Source organism: Bos javanicus, chromosome 15 (genome assembly GCF_032452875.1).
Source record: "Bos javanicus breed banteng chromosome 15, ARS-OSU_banteng_1.0, whole genome shotgun sequence".
NCBI classification, from domain to species: Eukaryota; Metazoa; Chordata; class Mammalia; order Artiodactyla; family Bovidae; genus Bos; species Bos javanicus.
In genome coordinates this window covers 46389032-46406328 of record NC_083882.1, presented here as the reverse complement: position 1 = coordinate 46406328, position 17297 = coordinate 46389032, and the positions used below count along the sequence as shown (strand labels likewise).

General features: G+C 42.7%; 1 pseudogene; it reads right to left on the bottom strand.

The window, feature by feature from the left end:
- Positions 1–259: 259 nt before the first annotated feature.
- Positions 260–1780, bottom strand: LOC133226711 (large ribosomal subunit protein bL17m-like; annotated as a pseudogene).
- Positions 1781–17297: the final 15517 nt, after the last annotated feature.

The following is a 17297-nucleotide window of genomic DNA, read 5'->3' as shown; positions in this document are numbered from 1 at the left end:
ATGTGATCCTGTCCAGAAACAGAGGAATGGAACCTTGAAGGTTCCTAGGGTACCAGATTATTACAGAAAGTTCACTTCTAGATGTTCATCCTCCTACCCTTGTCAGGAAGTAATCTTTAAGAAATCCCAGGGGCTCAGTCTCTATGCTAGATAACAAAACTCAATCACCTATGGGGGCTAGTTTGGAATTACAGAATACATGCCCCATATAATCAGTCATGAAGAAAAACCAAACTGTGTTAATTCAACACAACCCAGATTAAGAGCCGGAAACATGCCATGAATTTACTACCTCATACAGACCGATGTTCTCATTCTCCAGAAATCCAAAGGGGGGAAAACAATCAGTTTACATACATACAATGGATTTTTACCTATTGTGCAAAGAAAAGGGTATCTGGCTCTCAGAAAGTTCTGGGCTCCAGACTCCAATCAGACAGTCCATTTTACAACTCAAGCTCCAGTTCTAAGAGCTTAATAGAGCTCCCAAGGCCTGTGATCATGGGCACTGATGGGGGCCACATGCCCTTTGGCTTCAGTTAAACCTCTGGTGTTTGAGCTGGGTGGGAGCTGCGGGTGCTTGCTTCCTGGTTCTGCCCAGCCCCTGAAGCAGCTGGTTTAGGAGTGTAAGGTTGCTGTCTCTTCGTGCAATGGGCAGGAGACAGTTCACTTTGTACTCAATCACTGCCATTTTGGCCCGATCCTGCTGATTCGGATTTGGGATCTGCAGCATTCTCGTGTAACCGCCATTCTGACCTTGGTACCGAGGGGCCAGTACTTGAAACAGCTTTGGGATCAAGTCTTTCTCCTAGAGGGGGAGAGTTTTCCAGGAGAGAGCAGAGTCAGGCACCATCACTGAGACATTAACTTTCAGCATCCCCAAAGGTAGGGTCCAAACACACACCCTCCCACATCCCTTCCCTCACCCTCTGACGTGGTATTATAAAGTGATCAATTACAGACAATTGCGTAGACTGAGATTCACGTTGAACTCAACGTAGGACATACATCACATTTGTCCGTAAGTGCCTGCCTTAATTCTGCCCGGTTCCCTTTCCTCTAACAACTCCGTTCCACTTAGGGACCAAAGGATAAGATCTGGGAAGTGGACAGGATGCACTCACCGTGAGCCAGAAGTCCGCCATACGCATTGCTCGTTCGTTGGTGTCTCCCAGCTTCCCACAGTCGATGAGCTGTGAGGACACAACATCACTGACCAAAATCCGAGCAAGAAAGGAGGCGTCAATCTTAATCCTCTAATGCCAAACTGCAACGTATTCATTCCATACGCTAGCAAAGCATGTCACTAATTCAGGCTACCTCTAACCACGCAGTCCTAATCAGGTCTCCATTTGAGGGGCCACAAGAGTAGGTTCAGCTCACGGTAAGAAGGAAAGAGACTTCCGGCACTGTTTACCAGGGCGGTCCCAATTCTTCCCCAACTCCAGTCGGATCCCGCCCCCTCAGGCCAGACCTAGGAGAGGAACAAGAGGGTCACGCCCCTTACCTTCTCGGTGTAGCACCTCAGCTAGTCCACGCGTGCCCATGACGCCTCGATGCGTTCATGTCGCACCAGTCCCGTAAGCAAGTTCTGCAACAGGTGAATGCGGGACCCAGGACCTAGGCCTAGGCGGCGGTATACGCGGCAGTGGGAGATCGCGGGGGCGAACGACAGCCACATGTTACCGGCTGCTCCCCGCCCCTGTGAGGCCGGAACTGGAAATTCAGAGACGCGGCCGAGAAGCGGAGCTTAGAGGACTCACGCGCCTTACGTAGCTGCGTGGTGGACGTGTTTGCGCATGTGTATCGGAGCCTGCCTCGTTGGCAGCCTTGGGGAGGGCGGGGACGGGACCTCGTCCGGAGGAGGAGAGACGGGCGGAGTTTGGTCTAGCGAGCGCTCCAGGTTTGCCTGGGAACCAGGCGCCCCCTAGTGTGGAGTGAGCAGGCTGACGGTTTCTCTGTTGCTGCGACAGTCGTCATATGACCCCGCGCTTGAAGCTCCGCCCGGAGCTGGCTGGTAGAGTGAGTACCTGAAGAGGAAAGTGCCTGGCGGTGTTCCAGTCCTTCAGGCCGTCGGACCTGCTCTTTCTGGGCGGGCGGGGGGGGGGGGGGGGGGGGGGGGGTGGGGGGGGGGGGTGGGGGGGGGGGTGCGTCTGACACGCTGAGCGTGTCATTTTGAAAAGAAAATTATTTTCAGTAGTAATGGCCAAATGAATGGAATAGCAATGATAGGAAAGAAATAGAGGTGGTGAAAATTTTCTTTCCTTGAAGTTGTTGACTGGAAAAGAAAAAGCACAATGTAAAAGTTGAGAGTTGTGTCTAGCAGACAAAACTGAGGACTTGATCCCACGACACAGTAGCTAAGATAACTCCGAGAGGCTATGGTGGCAGAGGGGGTTGTAGAAGGGGTTTGGAGTGGGTGGGGGGCAGAAAATAGAAGAGATTTTGCAGGGAGGACAGGGTAGTTGGAGCATCAATAGATTACTCTTAAAGAAAGCCAGATATCTCAAGGGATTTAGTGCTTTTCTATGTATGAGAAGATGCAAGAGTCTAGGCTCACTGAGTTCATTGTTTTGAAATGCACCCCAGCTATTTGGGGCTGCTGCTAAGTCACTTCAGTCGTTTCCGACTCTGTGTAATCCCATAGACGGCAGCCCACCAGGCTCCCCCATTCCTGGGATTCTCCAGGCAAGAACACTGAAATGGGTTGCCATTGCCTTCTCCAATGCATGAAAGTGAAAAGTGAAAGTGAAGTCGCTTAGTCGTGCTCGTGCAGGACTCTTAGCAACCCCATGGACTGCAGCCTACCAGGCTCCTCCGTCCATGGGATTTTCCAGGCAAGAGGACTGGAGTGGAGTGCCATTGCCTTCTCTTTCATTTGGGGATAGTATGAGTCAACTCCTCTCACATGCTAGCAAAGTAATGCTCAAAATTCTCGAAGCCAGGCTTCAGCAATATGTGAACCATGAACTTTGTGATGTTCAAGCTGGTTTTAGAAAAGGCAGAGGAACCAGAGATCAAATTGCCAACATCCGCTGGATCATGGAAAAAGCAAGAGAGTTCCAGAAAAACATCTATTTCTGTTTTATTGACTATGCCAAAGCGTTTGATTGTGTGATCACAATAAACTGTGGAAAATTCTGAAAGAGATGGGACTACCAGACCACCTGACCTGCTTCTTGAGAAATGTGTATGCAGGTCAGGAAGCAACAGTTAGAACTGGACATGGAACAACAGACTGGTTCCAAATAGGAAAAGGAGTACGTCAAGGCTGTATACTGTCACCCTGCTTATTTAACTTCTATGCAGAGTACATCATGAGAAATGCTGGACTGGAAGAAACACAAGCTGGAATCAAGATTGCCAGGAGAAATATCAATAACCTCAGATATGCAGATGACACCACCCTTATGGCAGAAAGTGAAGAGGAACTCAAAAGCCTCTTGATGAAAGTGAAAGTGGAGAGTGAAAAAGTTGGCTTAAAGCTCAACATTCAGAAAATGAATGGCATCCAGTCCGATCACTTCATGGGAAATAGATGGGGAAACAGTGGAAACAGTGTCACACTTTATTTTTCTGGGCTCCAAAGTCACTGCAGATGGTGACTGCAGCCATGAAATTAAAAGACGCTTACTCCTTGGAAGAAAAGTTATGACCAACCTAGATAGCATGTTCAAAAGCAGAGACATTACTTTGCCAACAAAGGTTGGTCTAGTCAAGGCTTTGGTTTTTCCGGTGGTCATGTATGGATGTGAGAGTTGGACTGTGAAGAAGGCTGAGCACCGAAGAATTGATGCTTTTGAACTGTGGTGTTGGAGAAGAGTCTTGAGAGTCCCTTGGACTGCAAGGAGATCCAACCAGTCCATTCTGAAGGAGATCAGCTCTGGGATTTCTTTGAAAGGAATGATGCTAAAGCTGAAACTCCAATACTTTGGCCACCTCATGCGAAGAGTTGACTCATTGGAAAAGACTCTGATGCTGGGAGGGACTGGGGGCAAGAGGAGAAGAGGACGACAGAGGATGAGATGGTTGGATGGCATCACTGACTCAATAGACATGAGTCTGGGTGAACTCCGGGAGTAGGTGATGGACAGGGAGGCCTGGCGTGCTGCGATTCATGAGGTCGCAAAGAGTCGGACATGACTGAGCGACTGATCTGATCTGATCTGATGAGTGAACTTGGGGAGTTGGTGATGGACAGGGAGGCCTGGTGTGCTGCAATTCATGGGGTCTCAAAGAGTCAGACACGACTGAGCGACTGAACTGACTGACTGACTGATCCTGTTTTCTCATCCCGAGTCTCCTCAGGTTGCTCCATTCAGTGAGTGGCTGCAGTGTCTGATGATTCACTGCGGAGGGTTATGTTTCTGTCCTGAGTTTCCTTGGGATTTACTGTGATGGAGAGGAGGTGCCTGCCCTGGCTGATGGCTGCAACATCGTTTGTTTACTGATGTGGCAGGCGACATTTTTAATTCACAAAGTGCATATAACCATCCTAGTTGAAGAAAAAGTACTGTGCTCAAAGAAAAAGTAATGATTTAATATTTTAAAAATCAGTTCAGTTCAGTTCACTTGTTTAGTGGTGTTCTTTGCGACCCCATGGACCACAGCACACCAGGCTTCCCTGTCCGTCACCAACTACCAGAGTTTACCCAAATTCATGTCCATCGAGTCGGTGATGCCATCCAACCATCTCATCCTCTGTGGTCCCCTTCTCCTTCTGCCCTCAATCTTTCCCAGCATCAGGGTCTTTTCAAATTAGTCAGCTCTTTGCATCATTTTTTTTTTTAATTACATCACTGTGTTTTTTATTTTAAAGGGGAAAACATACATATGCATTTATGTGTTAAAGAAATGAACAATAACATAATTTCTGGTTTTGAGCATTTGTGTCAGCTGATTTGCAATGACTTAGTCAAAATTGTTCCTTGTTATGTATTCAGATGTATCCCCCCGCAAAAAAATATATGCTAAGTTCTACCCACCCCCACACCTCTGTATCTCCTTCACCCAATACCTCAGGATGTGACTTTCTTTGGAAATAGAGTCCTTGCAGATGTAATTGGTTAAGATGAGGTCATACTGGTCTAGTTCACTTCAGTTGCTCAGTTCAGTCATGTCTCACTCTTTGCAACCGCATGGACTGCAGCTGGACTAGGATGGATGCCTAATCAAAAATGGCTGGTGTCCTTATAAAAAGAACACTTGTGAAGAGACAGAGACATACAAGGACAATGCCATGTCACCAGGAAGGCAGAGATCAGAGTTGTCTAATGCAAGACAAGGCTTTCTGGCAAACATGAGAAACTTAAGAGCAAGTGAAACTGTCAAGTGTCCTTTTGGGAGGCTCTGAAGAGTTGTGGTCCTTTATGTCTCAGTGCAGAAAGAATTCAGCGAGAGGCAAAGTGATAGATAAGAACTGATTTATTAGAATAGGACGCTTGTGAGACTTACAGGCAGGCAGACGAGAGGTTGCTGCACCCTAAGAACTTACTGGGCTACAGTTTTATAATCAAACAGTGAGGAGGAGGAGAAAAAGACTTCTTCATCATTCTTGAGTAGAGGTCATGCTTCCATCATTTGTTTCTCCTCCAGGCTGGGCAGGGGAGTTTTCTTGTCCCTACGTGGTCAAGCTAGGTTCACAAATTATTGTTTTTTATGTGTGCACAGAGCATGTCCTAACTTACTGAGTTCATTGGTCAGGATGTGGGGCTCATGCTACCATTGTTTTCTTGTTTGGGGCATGTCTCTTGCTTCTGTTCATGGTTTTGTTGCTAAGCAAGCCTGCTTGGTTTTGTGGTTAAGCAAACCTGCTTTCTTGAATAATCATTAACTTACAGGGGTCTCCCATATATTTTTCTATTTGCAATCCCCTAGTGGGATTAACTATTTAATCATCTACTTCTCTCCTTTACTCTGTCCCTGTCACAAGATGTGGAACAGATTCTTCCCTAGATCCTTCAGAGAATGCTTGGCTTAGCGGGCAAGTTGATTTTGGACTTCTGAACTATAAGATAGTAAATTTCTGCCCAGTTTGTGACATTTTTGTTACAGAAGCCCTAGATACATATTCATGTTTGTTAGAAAGCATGTTTATATTTGTCATTCTGTTTTCCTCTTAGATAAACAGAGAACACTTCTTGTTAATTTTAGTTTTGAAAAATTTCCGTAGTCTGAAGCAACAATTATGCAAATAGGAAAAGTCTTTTTTTTTAGGAAAAGTCTTAAAGATATGGATATGTTGGCAGAAAATTATACAAACCACAGTTCACAATAAATTCCAGAAATTGCAATATTCTCTCTGTCTCATTTATTTGGGATTACTTCTTACAGCTTTCAAGTATCTCCACATTTTACTATAATATCATCATCAGAAAATTCATCCTAAATTTCTACTGGTAAAAATTGGGTAGATTTTCTTCTTTGCAAAATTCAGGGAAATTGAATATTGACACTAGTGTTATTTGATCCATTGCTTTAAAAAAGGAATATCCACATGGTGAAAATGTACAGCATCAAACATTGTCCTTATTTGTATAGGTTGGTGCAAATGTAAATGTAATAGTGGTTTCGGATCACAAATTTTAAATCATTGTTCAGTTCAGTTCAGTCGCTCAGTTGTGTCTGACTCTTGGTGACCCTATGAATCACAGCGTGCCAGGCCTCAATGTCCATCACCAACTCCTGGAGTTCACTGAGACTCACGTCCATCGAGTCAGTAATGCCATCCAGCCATCTCATCCTCTGTCGTCCCCTTCTCCTCCTGCCCCCAATCCCTCCCAGCATCAGAGTCTTTTCCAATGAGTCAACTCTTTGCATGAGGTGGCCAAAGTACTGGAGTTTCAGCGTCAGCATCATTCCCTCCAAAGAAATCCCAGGGCTGATCTCCTTAAGAATGGACTGGTTGGATCTCCTTGCAGTCCTAGAGACTCTCAAGAGTCTTCTCCAACACCACAGTTCAAAAGCATCAATTCTTTGGTGCTCAGCCTTCTTCACAGTCCAACTCTCACATCCATACATGACCACAGGAAAAACCATAGCCTTGACTAGACGGACCTTTGTTGGCAAAGTAATGTCTCTGCTTTTGAATATGCTATCTATGTTGGTCATAACTTTCCTTCCAAGGAGTAAGCATCTTTTAATTTCATGGCTGCAGTCACCATCTGCAGTGATTTTGGAGCCCAGAAAAATGAAGTCTGACACTGTTTCCACTGTTTCCACTGTTTCCCCATCTATTTCCCATGAAGTGATGGGACCGGATGCCATGATCTTCATTTTCTGAATGTTGAGCTTTAAGCCAACTTTTTCACTCTCCACTTTCACTTTCATCAAGAGGCTTTTGAGTTCCTCTTCACTTTCTGCCATAAGGGTGGTGTCATCTGCATATCTGAGGTTATTGAGATTTCTCCCGGCAATCTTGATTCCAGCTGTGTTTCTTCCAGTCCAGCGTTTCTCATGATGTACTCTGCATAGAAGTTAAATAAGCAGGGTGACAATATACAGCCTTGATGTACTCCTTTTCCTATTTGGAACCAGTCTGTTGTTCCATGTCCAGTTCTAACTGTTGCTTCCTGACCTGCATACAGATTTCTCAAGAGGCAGGTCAGGTGGTCTGGTATTCCCATCTCTTTCAGAAGGCTGAACCACATCTTTATTAATCAAAATATGAACCAATTCTTATGAATCTGAACTCACACATGTCACTGACTGTAGTATTTGCAGTGTATCTGACTTGCTTTTGCTTTGGGTCTGTCTCTTGCCCTAGCTGACATATGTCTTCATCACTGGGAGTTGGAACTTTCTTTTATAGTCCATGGAATTCTCTAGGCCAGAATACTGGAGTTGGTAGCCTTTCCCTTCTCCAGGGGATCTTCCCAACCCAGAGATTTAACCCAGGTCTCCCACATAGCATGTGGATTCTTTACCAACTGAGCCACAAGGGAAGCCCACTACAGGACTGGGTAGCCTATCCCTTCTCCATGGGATCTTCCCGACCCAGGAATCAAACCAGGGTCTCCTGCATTGCAGAAGGCTTCTTTACTAACTGAGCTGTCAGGGAAGCTCATCCTTTTATTCCCTACCCACTATCTTAGAAACCCTTAAGCCAGATAAAAGTTGGACAGTAGACCCATTGGAGGAGATAATAGCTATAAACTTCATCCATTTGAAAGAAACCTTGCTGATTATCCAGCCCACGTATTCTTAACATTTTCTGTGCCTTTTGACCAAGACTGATGAATTCTGTTCTTCTGAAAAATAGTTTTATAATGTAAAATGAATTAAAAAATAGTATAAAGGAACCAATTATTAATATATTGAAACACCTCAAAATATTTATAAAACTCTCCAAATTGCTTTACAACCCATTTTGAATTCGAATAAGAAAATTGCTAGAATTTACTTTTTGTCTAATATAATTTCCATAGTCTAAAATAAATACACAGAAAGTAATGTCATTAGCAAAATAACATAAAGTAAGAAATGTGCTTTAAAATGATGTGCAATATAACCACATTTATTTAAGAGTGTATTCCAGTATCTAAAAACAGTAAAGTTGAGCAATACAAAACCACGTTTATTAGTAGCTTCTCTTTCTTTACTGATTTCATTTATTTTGTCTCTCTTTTTCTTCCTTGATGTGTTTCACTAGAGGTTTATCAATTTTATCTCATCAAAGAACTGGCTTAGTTTCATTGAACTTTTCACTTATTTTGCAGTATCTAATTCAATTATTTCTTCTCCAAGCTTATTATTTTTCTTATACGAACTTCAGGTTTTGTTTGTACTTTTTATTCTCATTCCTCTAGGGATAAGGTTAGTTTGTTTACTTGAGACTTTTTTGTTTGTTTGTTTTCTTTAGGTAGGTCTATATTACTATATACCTCCCTGTTAGAGCTTCTTTTGTTCTGCCTCATAGGTTTTGGAGCATTGTGTTTTCATTTTCAATTGTCTTGAGGTTGTTTTTTAGATTTTATCTTTGATTTCTTCAAGAAACCATTTGTTGTTAGTAGCATGTTGTTTAGATCACAAGTTTATGGTTTTTCTAGTTTTCTTTGGTTATATTCTTGTTTTATCCTGTTGTGGTCAGACAAGATACTTGATATAATTTTAGTTTTCTTAAATATACTAAGACTTGTTTTTTGGAGTTGCATATGATTTATTGTTGAGAATGTTCCTTGGGCACTTGAAAAGAATATGTATTGTGTTTTATTTGAATGAAATATTTTTTGTGTATCTAATAAGTCAACCTGATCAAGTGCATTGTTTAAGGCCCATATTTCTTTATTAATTTTCTGCCTGGATCATCTGTCCAGCAATGTAAGTGAGCTTTTATATACCTGTTAATTTTTGCTTTATGTGCTTAGGGGGCACCTGTATTGGGTAAATTGATAGTTACAAGTTTGGAAATAAGAGCTGGGTCCATAAGAAATCAATTGACATTCAAATTTCAATTTTATGTACTTTTTTTTTTTTTTTTGGTAGAGAAGTCTTTATGCAACACGTATATCTGATAAAGTGCCTACATGCAGAATATGGAAAGAACTATAAAATAACCACGAAATGAATATGGATGACAGACTTGAGCAGGCAATTTATAAAAGTGAATATTCAAATAGTCACAAGGAGTAAAGGATGTCCAATCTCAGTAGTAATCAGGGAAATGTAAACTACAGTGAGTTATTAGTACTACATAGTCCAGAGTGGCTAAAATTTAAAAGAGTGATAATAGTGTTAATAAACATGAGAAACAGCTGAAACACTCATATATTGCTAGTAATGTTATAAATTGGTACAGCTACTTTAAAAATTGGCTGGTATTCTCTCCTAAAGTTGAAGAGATATCTAGGTATGTAGATAAACTATGACCCCAAAATTATTCACCTGGTATATACCTAATGGAAATGTGTGAATAAATGCAACAAAAGACATGTGTAAGAATTCTTAAAGTGAAAGTAAAGTCACTCAGTCATGTCCGACTTTTTGCGACCCTGTGGACTGTAGCCCACCAGGCTCCTCCGTCCATGGGATTCTCCAGGTAAGAGTACTGGAGTGGGTTGCCATTTCCTTCTCCAAGGGGTCTTCTGGACCCAGGGATCAAACCCAGGCCTCCTGCATTGCAGGCAGAGGCTTTAACCTCTGAGCCAACAGGGCAATAATTCTTAGAGCAGCAGTATTTAAATAAACATGAACTGAAGAAAATTCAAATGTTTTTCAGTAGTATAATGGATAAATGAATTGTGATATATAATGGAATAGTATACAATGATGAAAAACCCAACTGTAGCTCCATTTAGTAACAGATAAATTTCCTGAACATTGTTGAGTGAGTGGAAGTCAGACACAAAACAATTACACCGGATCATTCAGTTTGCCTGTTCAAAAACAGAACTCATCTATGGTGTTGAACCTCTGGATTAGAGAGGGTATAGTTGTTAGAAGAGGACATGTTGTGAGCGAGATGATTCTAGGAAGTTGGTGATGTTCTGTAAGTTTTCCTCCATAGTGTTTAAATTGATGTGTTTGTTATGGAATAATTCCATGAGCTGTACACGTGTAATTTGTGTTGTTTTTTGTTTCTTTTGGTAGTATAACTCTTGTATTTCAGTTAAAAATAGGTTTAAAAAAATCACAGGTTTTATAGCCTCCTGACTCTCCAAGAGTTATTTCTCTTTCATTCTATGAGTAGGTGTGATATAATGAATAAAGGACTACCCCCCCAAAAGATATCTATTTTCAAATCCCCAGGACCTGTGAATATATTGCTTTGCATGGCAAAAAGAATTTTTCAGATGTGACTAAGATATTGAGATTGAGAGATTATTATGGGTTATCCAGTTGTGACGAATGTTATCAGAAGGGTCCTTATGAGAGGAAGGTGTGGGAGTCAGAGGTAGAGTGATGTTGCATGGGGGCAACTTGACTGGTCACTGACAGCTTTGAAGATGGAAGGAGATTGTGAGCTTAGGAAGGAGGGCAGCCTATAGATGCTGGAAAAGGCAAGAAAACAGACTTTCCTTTAGAGCCTCCAAAAGGAATGCAGCTTTGCCAATAATTTGTGTTTAGCCCCATAAGACCCAATTTTGGACATATCACCTCTAGAACTATAAGAGAATTAACCTGTTGTTTTAAGTCACCAAATCTGTGGTAATTTGTTACAGTAGCAATAGGAAACTAATAGTGGTAGTTCATGGGCGGTGTACTCTGACAGGTACAATGTCAGAGTACACTGTCCATAATAGGTGTTCTGCAATTGTGCTGAATGTATGATCAAGCTTCAAAAGTGTCATTCCTCAGTATGGTAAAGGGATTTTTGAAATAAATAAGGATGTTGAGAATTCAAGACCAGTATGATGTGTTGTGACCAGGCAGTTTCTACCAGTCTGTTTCCCTTTAATCTTCAGACTTCCTTAAACGTGAAAGGCTTAGAGTCTAGAGGTGAAGGAAAAGAGCACAGGGTTTGTAGCTATCAGGCACAACAAAATTGGAGATGAGGATGCAGATGAAGATGGCATGATTAGCACTTTCCCTTAGTCTGTGAAAGTCTTTCATTGTCAAGAGGGAGATTAGAATATTTTACAAAAGAAATGTATAAAGAAATAAGATGGAGGTTATAATGCTCTTGACATCCCAAATGGATTTTGTTGTTGTAGTTCAACCACTCAGTTGTGTCCGACTCTGCAATCTCATGGACTGCAGCACATCAGACTTCCCTGTCCTTCACCATCTCCCAGAGCTTGCTAAAACTCATGTCTATTGAGTCGATGATGCCATCCAACCATCTTGTCCTCTGTCGTTGCCTTCTTCTCCTGCCGTCAGTCTTTCCCAGCATCATGGTCTTTTCCAATGAGTCTGTTCTTCTCAATAGGTGGTCAAAGAATTGGAGCTTCAGCATCAGTCCTTCCAATGAATGTTGAGAATTGATTTCCTTCAGGGGTGGCGGCTTAAAGTGCCAGGCTGCGATGGTGCAGAAGTGGCTGAGGGGAGCTACCCCACATCCAAGGCCAGGGGCGGCGGCCAAGAGGAGCTACTTCACGTCCAAGGAGTGGTGGCTGCATGGGCGCAGGAGAGCCGAGAGGAGCTACTCCATGTTCAAGGTCAGGAGGGGCGGCGGTGAGGCAATACCCCTTGTCCAAGGTAAGGAGTAGCGGCTGCGCTTTGCTCGAGCAGCTGTAAAGAGATACCACACGTCCAAGGTAAGAGAAACCCAAGTAAGACGGTAGGTGTTGCAAGAGGGCATCAGAGGGCAGACACACTGAAACCATACTCACAGAAAACTAGTCAATCTAATCACACAGACCACAGCCTTGTCTGACTCAATGAAACTAAGCCATGCCCTGTGGGGCCACCCAAGACGGGCGGGTCATGGTGGAGAGATCTGACAGAATGTGGTCCACTGGAGAAGGGAATGGCAAACCACTTCAGTATTCTTGCCTTGAGAACCCCATGAACAGTATGAAAAGGCAAAATGATAGGATACTGAAAGAGGAACTCCCCAGGTCAGTAGGTACCCAATATGCTACTGGAGATCAGTGGAGAAATAACTCCAGAAAGAATGAAGGCATGGAACAAAGCAAAAACAATACCCAGTTGTGGATGTGACTGGTGATAGAAGCAAAGTCCGATGCTGTGAAGAGCGATATTGCACAGGAACCTGGAATGTTAGGTCCATGAATCAAGGCAAGTTGGAAGTGGTCAAACAGGAGATGGCAAGAGTGAATGTCGACATTCTGGGAATCAGTGAACTAAAATGGACTCGAATGGGTGAATTTAATTCAGATGACCATTATATCTACTACTGTGGGCAGGAATCCCTTAGAAGAAATGGAGTAGCCATCATGGTCAACAAAAGAGTCCGAAATGAAAAAAAAAAAAGAGTCCGAAATGCCGTACTTGGATGCAATCTCAAAAACAACAGAATGATCTCTGTTCGTTTCCAAGGCAAACCATTCAATATCACAGCAATCCAAGTCTATGCCCCAACCAGTGACTCTGAAGAAGCTGAAGTTGAACAGTTCTATGAAGACCTACAAGACCTTTTAGAACTAACACCTCAAAAAGATGTCCTTTTCATTATAGGGGACTGGAATGCAAAAATAGGAAGTCAAAAAACACCTGGGGTAACAGGCAAATTTGGCCTTGGAATACAGAATGAAGAAGAGCAGAGGCTAATAGAGTTTTGCCAAGAAAATGCACTGGTCATAGCAAACACCCTCTTCCAACAACACAAGAGAGGACTCTACATATGGAAATCACCAGATGGTCAACACCGGAATCAGATTGATTATATTCTTTGCAGCCAAAGATGGAGAAGCTCTATACAGTCAGCAAAAAAACAAGACTGGGAGCTGACTATGGCTCAGATCATGAACTCCTTATTGCCAAATTCAGACTTATATTGAAGAAAGTGGGGAAAAACACTAGATCATTCAGATGTGATCAAAATCAAATCCCTTATGATTATCAGTGAAAGTGAGAAATAGATTTAAGGACTAGGTCTGATAGAGTGCCTGATGAACTATGGATGGAGGTTCGTGACATTATACAGGAGACAGGGATCAAGACCATCCTCATGGAAAAGAAATGCAAAAGAGCAAAATGGCTGAGGAGGCCTTACAAATAGCTGTGAAAAGAAGAGAAGCAAAAAGCAATGGATAAAAGGAAAGATATAAGCATATGAATGCAGAGTTCCAAAGAATAGCAAGAAGAGATAAGAAAGCCTTCCTTAGCAATCAATACAAAGAAATAGAGGAAAACAACAGAATGGGAAAGACTAGAGATCCCTTCAAGAAAATTAGAGATACCAAGGGAACATTTCATGCAAAGATGGGCTTTATAAAGGACAGAAATGGTATGGACCTAACAGAAGCAGAAGATATTAAGAAGAGGTGGCAAGAATACCCAGAAGAACTGTACAAAAAATATCTTCATGACCCGTATAATCACGATGGTGAGATCACTTAGCTACAGTCAGACATCCTGGAATGTGAAGTCAAGTGGGCCTTAGAAAGCATCACTACAAACAAAGCTAATGGAGGTGATGGAATTCCAGTGGAGCTATTTCAAATCCTGAAAGATGATGCTGTGAAAGTGCTGCACTCAATATGCCAGCAAATTTGGAAAACTCAGCAGTGGCCACAGGATTGGAAAAGGTCTGTTTTCATTCCAATCCCAAAGAAAGGCAATGCCAAAGAATGCTCAAACTACCGCACAGTTGCACTCATATCACATGCTAGTAAAATAATCTCAAAATTCTCCAAGCCAGGCTTCAGCAATATGTGAACCGTGAACTTCCTAATGTTCAAGCTGGTTTTAGAAAAGGCAGAGGAACCAGAGATCAAATTGCCAACATCCGCTGGATCATGGCAAAAGCAAGAGAGTTCCAGAAAAAACATCTATTTCTGCTTTATTGACTATGCCAAAACCTTTGATTGTGTGGATCACAATAAACTGTGGAAAATTCTGAAAGAGATGGGAGTACCAGCCCACCTGACCTGCCTGTTGAGAAACCTATATGCAGGTCAGGAAGCAACAGTTAGAATTGGACATGGAACAACAGAATGGTTCCAAATAGGAAAAGGAGTACGTCAAGGCTGTATATTGTCACCCTGCTTATTTAAGTTCTATGCAGAGTACATCATGAGAAACGCTGGGCTGGAAGAAGCACAAGCTGGAATCAAGATTGCCGGGAGAAATCTCAATAACCTCAGATATGCAGATGACACCACCCTTATGGCAGAAAGTGAAGAGGAACTCAAAAGCCTCTTGATGAAAGTGAAAGTGGACAGTGAAAGAGTTGGCTTAAAGCTCAACATTCAGAAAATGAAGATCATGGCATCGGTCCCATCACTTCATGGGAAATAGATGGGGAAACAATGGAAACAGTGTCAGACTTTATTTTGGGGGGCTCCAAAATCACTGCAGATGGTGACTGCAGCCATGAAATTAAAAGACGCTTCCTCCTTGGAAGGAAAGTTTTGACCAACCTAGATAGCATATTCAAAAGCAGAACATTACTTTGCCAACAAAGGTCTGTCTAGTCAAGGCTACAGTTTTTCAGTAGTCATGTATGGATGTGAGAGTTGGACTGTGAAGAAAGCTGAGCGCCGAAGAATTTATGCTTTTGAACTGTGGTGTTGGAAAAGACTCTTGACACTCCCTTGGATTGCCAGGAGGTCCAACCAGTCCATTCTAAAGATCAGTCCTGGGATTTCTTTGGAAGGACTGATGCTGACGCTGAAACTCCAGTACTTTGGCCACCTCATGCGAAGAGTTGACTCATTGGAAAAGACTCTGATGCTGGGAGGGATTGAGGGCAGGAGGTGAAGGGGACAACAGAGGATGAGATGGCTGGATGACATCACTGACTCGATGGACATGAGTTTGAGTGAACTCCCAGAGTTGGTGATGACCAGGGAGGCGTGGTGTGCTGCAGTTCATGGGGTCGCAAAGAATTGGACACGACTGAGTGAATGAACTGAACTGAACTGAGGATTGACTGGTTTGATCTCCTTGCAGTGCAAGGGACTCTCAAGTGTATTCTCCAACACCACAGTTCAAAAGCATCAATTCTTCAGTGCTCAGCCTTCTTTATGGTTCAGGTCTCACATCCATAAATACTGGGCTTCCCTGGTGGTTCAGAGGTTAAAGCGTCTGCCTGCAATGCGAGAGACCTGGGTTCATTCCCTGGGTAAGGAATACCCCCTGGAGAAGGAAATGCCAACCCATTCAAGTACTCTTGCCTGGATAATCCCATGGACAGAGAAGCCTGGTGGGCTACAGTCCACGGAATGGCAAAGAGTCAGACACGACTCAACGACTTCACTTTCACTTCTTCACTTTCTCACATCCATTTATGTCTACTGGAAAAAGAGTAGCTTTGACTATAGGACCTTTGTTGCCAAAGTAGTGTCTTTGCTTTATTTTATGCTGTTTAGGTTTGTCATAACTTTTCTTCCAAGGAGCCAGCATGTTTTAATTTCATGGCTGCAGTCACCATCCACAGTGATTTCGGAGCCCAGGAAAATAAAGTCTGTCCCTGTTTCCATTGTTTCCACATCTATTTGCCATGAAGTGCTGGGGCCAAATGCCATGATCTTCCTTTTTTTGAATGTTGAGTTTTAAGCCAACTTTTTCACTCTCCTCTTTCACTTTCATCAAGAGGCTTTTGAGTTCCTCTTCACTTTCTGCCATGAGGGTGGTGTCATCTGCTTCTCTGAGGTTATTGATATTGCTCCCAGCAATCTTGATTCCAGCTTGTGCTTCATCCAGCCCAGCATTTTGCATGATATACCCTGCATATAAATGAAATAAGCAGGGTGACAATATACAGCCTTGACATACTCCTTTCCCAATTTTGAACAAGTCCATTGTTCCATGTCCCGTTCTAACTGTTGCTTCCTGACCTGCATATAGGTTTCTTGGGAGGCAGGTCAGGTGGTTTGTTTTTCCCACCTCTTTCAGAATTTTCCACAGTTTGTTGTGATCCACAGAGTTAAAGCTTTTAGCATAGTCGATGAAGAAGAAGTAGATGTTTTTCTAGAATCCCCTTACTTTTTCTATGATCCAGCAGATGTTGGCAATTTGGTCTATGGTTCCTCTGTCTTTTCTATCCATCTTGAACATCTGGGAGTTGTTGGTTCATGTACTGTTGAAGCCTAGCTTGGAGAATTTTGAGCATTTCTTTGCTAGCAAGGGAGATGAGTCCTATTGTGCAGTTAGTTTGAGCATTCTTTGGCATTGCCTTTCTTTGTGATTGGAATGAAAACTGACCTTTTCCAGTCCTGTGGCCACTGCTGAGTTTTCCACATTTGCTGGCACAATGAGTGCAGCACTTTAACAGCATCATCTTTTAGGGTTTGAAATAGCTCAGCTGAAATTCCATCACCTCTGCTAGCTTTGTTCTAAGGTCTACTTGACTTAGCACTCCAGGATGTCTGGTTCTAAGTGCGTGATCACACCATTGTGGTTATCTGGGTCATTAAGATCTCTTATGTCTAGTACTTCTGTGTATTTTTGCCACCTCTTCTTAATATCTTCTGCTTCTGTTAGGTCTATACCCTTTCTGTCCTTTGTTGTGCCCATCTTTGCACGAAATGTTCCCTTGGTGTCTCTAATTTTCTTAAAGAGATCTCTAGTTTTTCCCATTCTATTGTTTTCCTCTATTTTTTGCACTGATAACTTAGGAAGGCTTTCTCATCTCTTCCTGCTATTCTCTGGAACTCTGCATTCAAATGGATGTATCTTTCTTTTTCTCCTTTGCCTTTACCTGCTGTTCTTTTCTCAGCTATTTGAAAGGC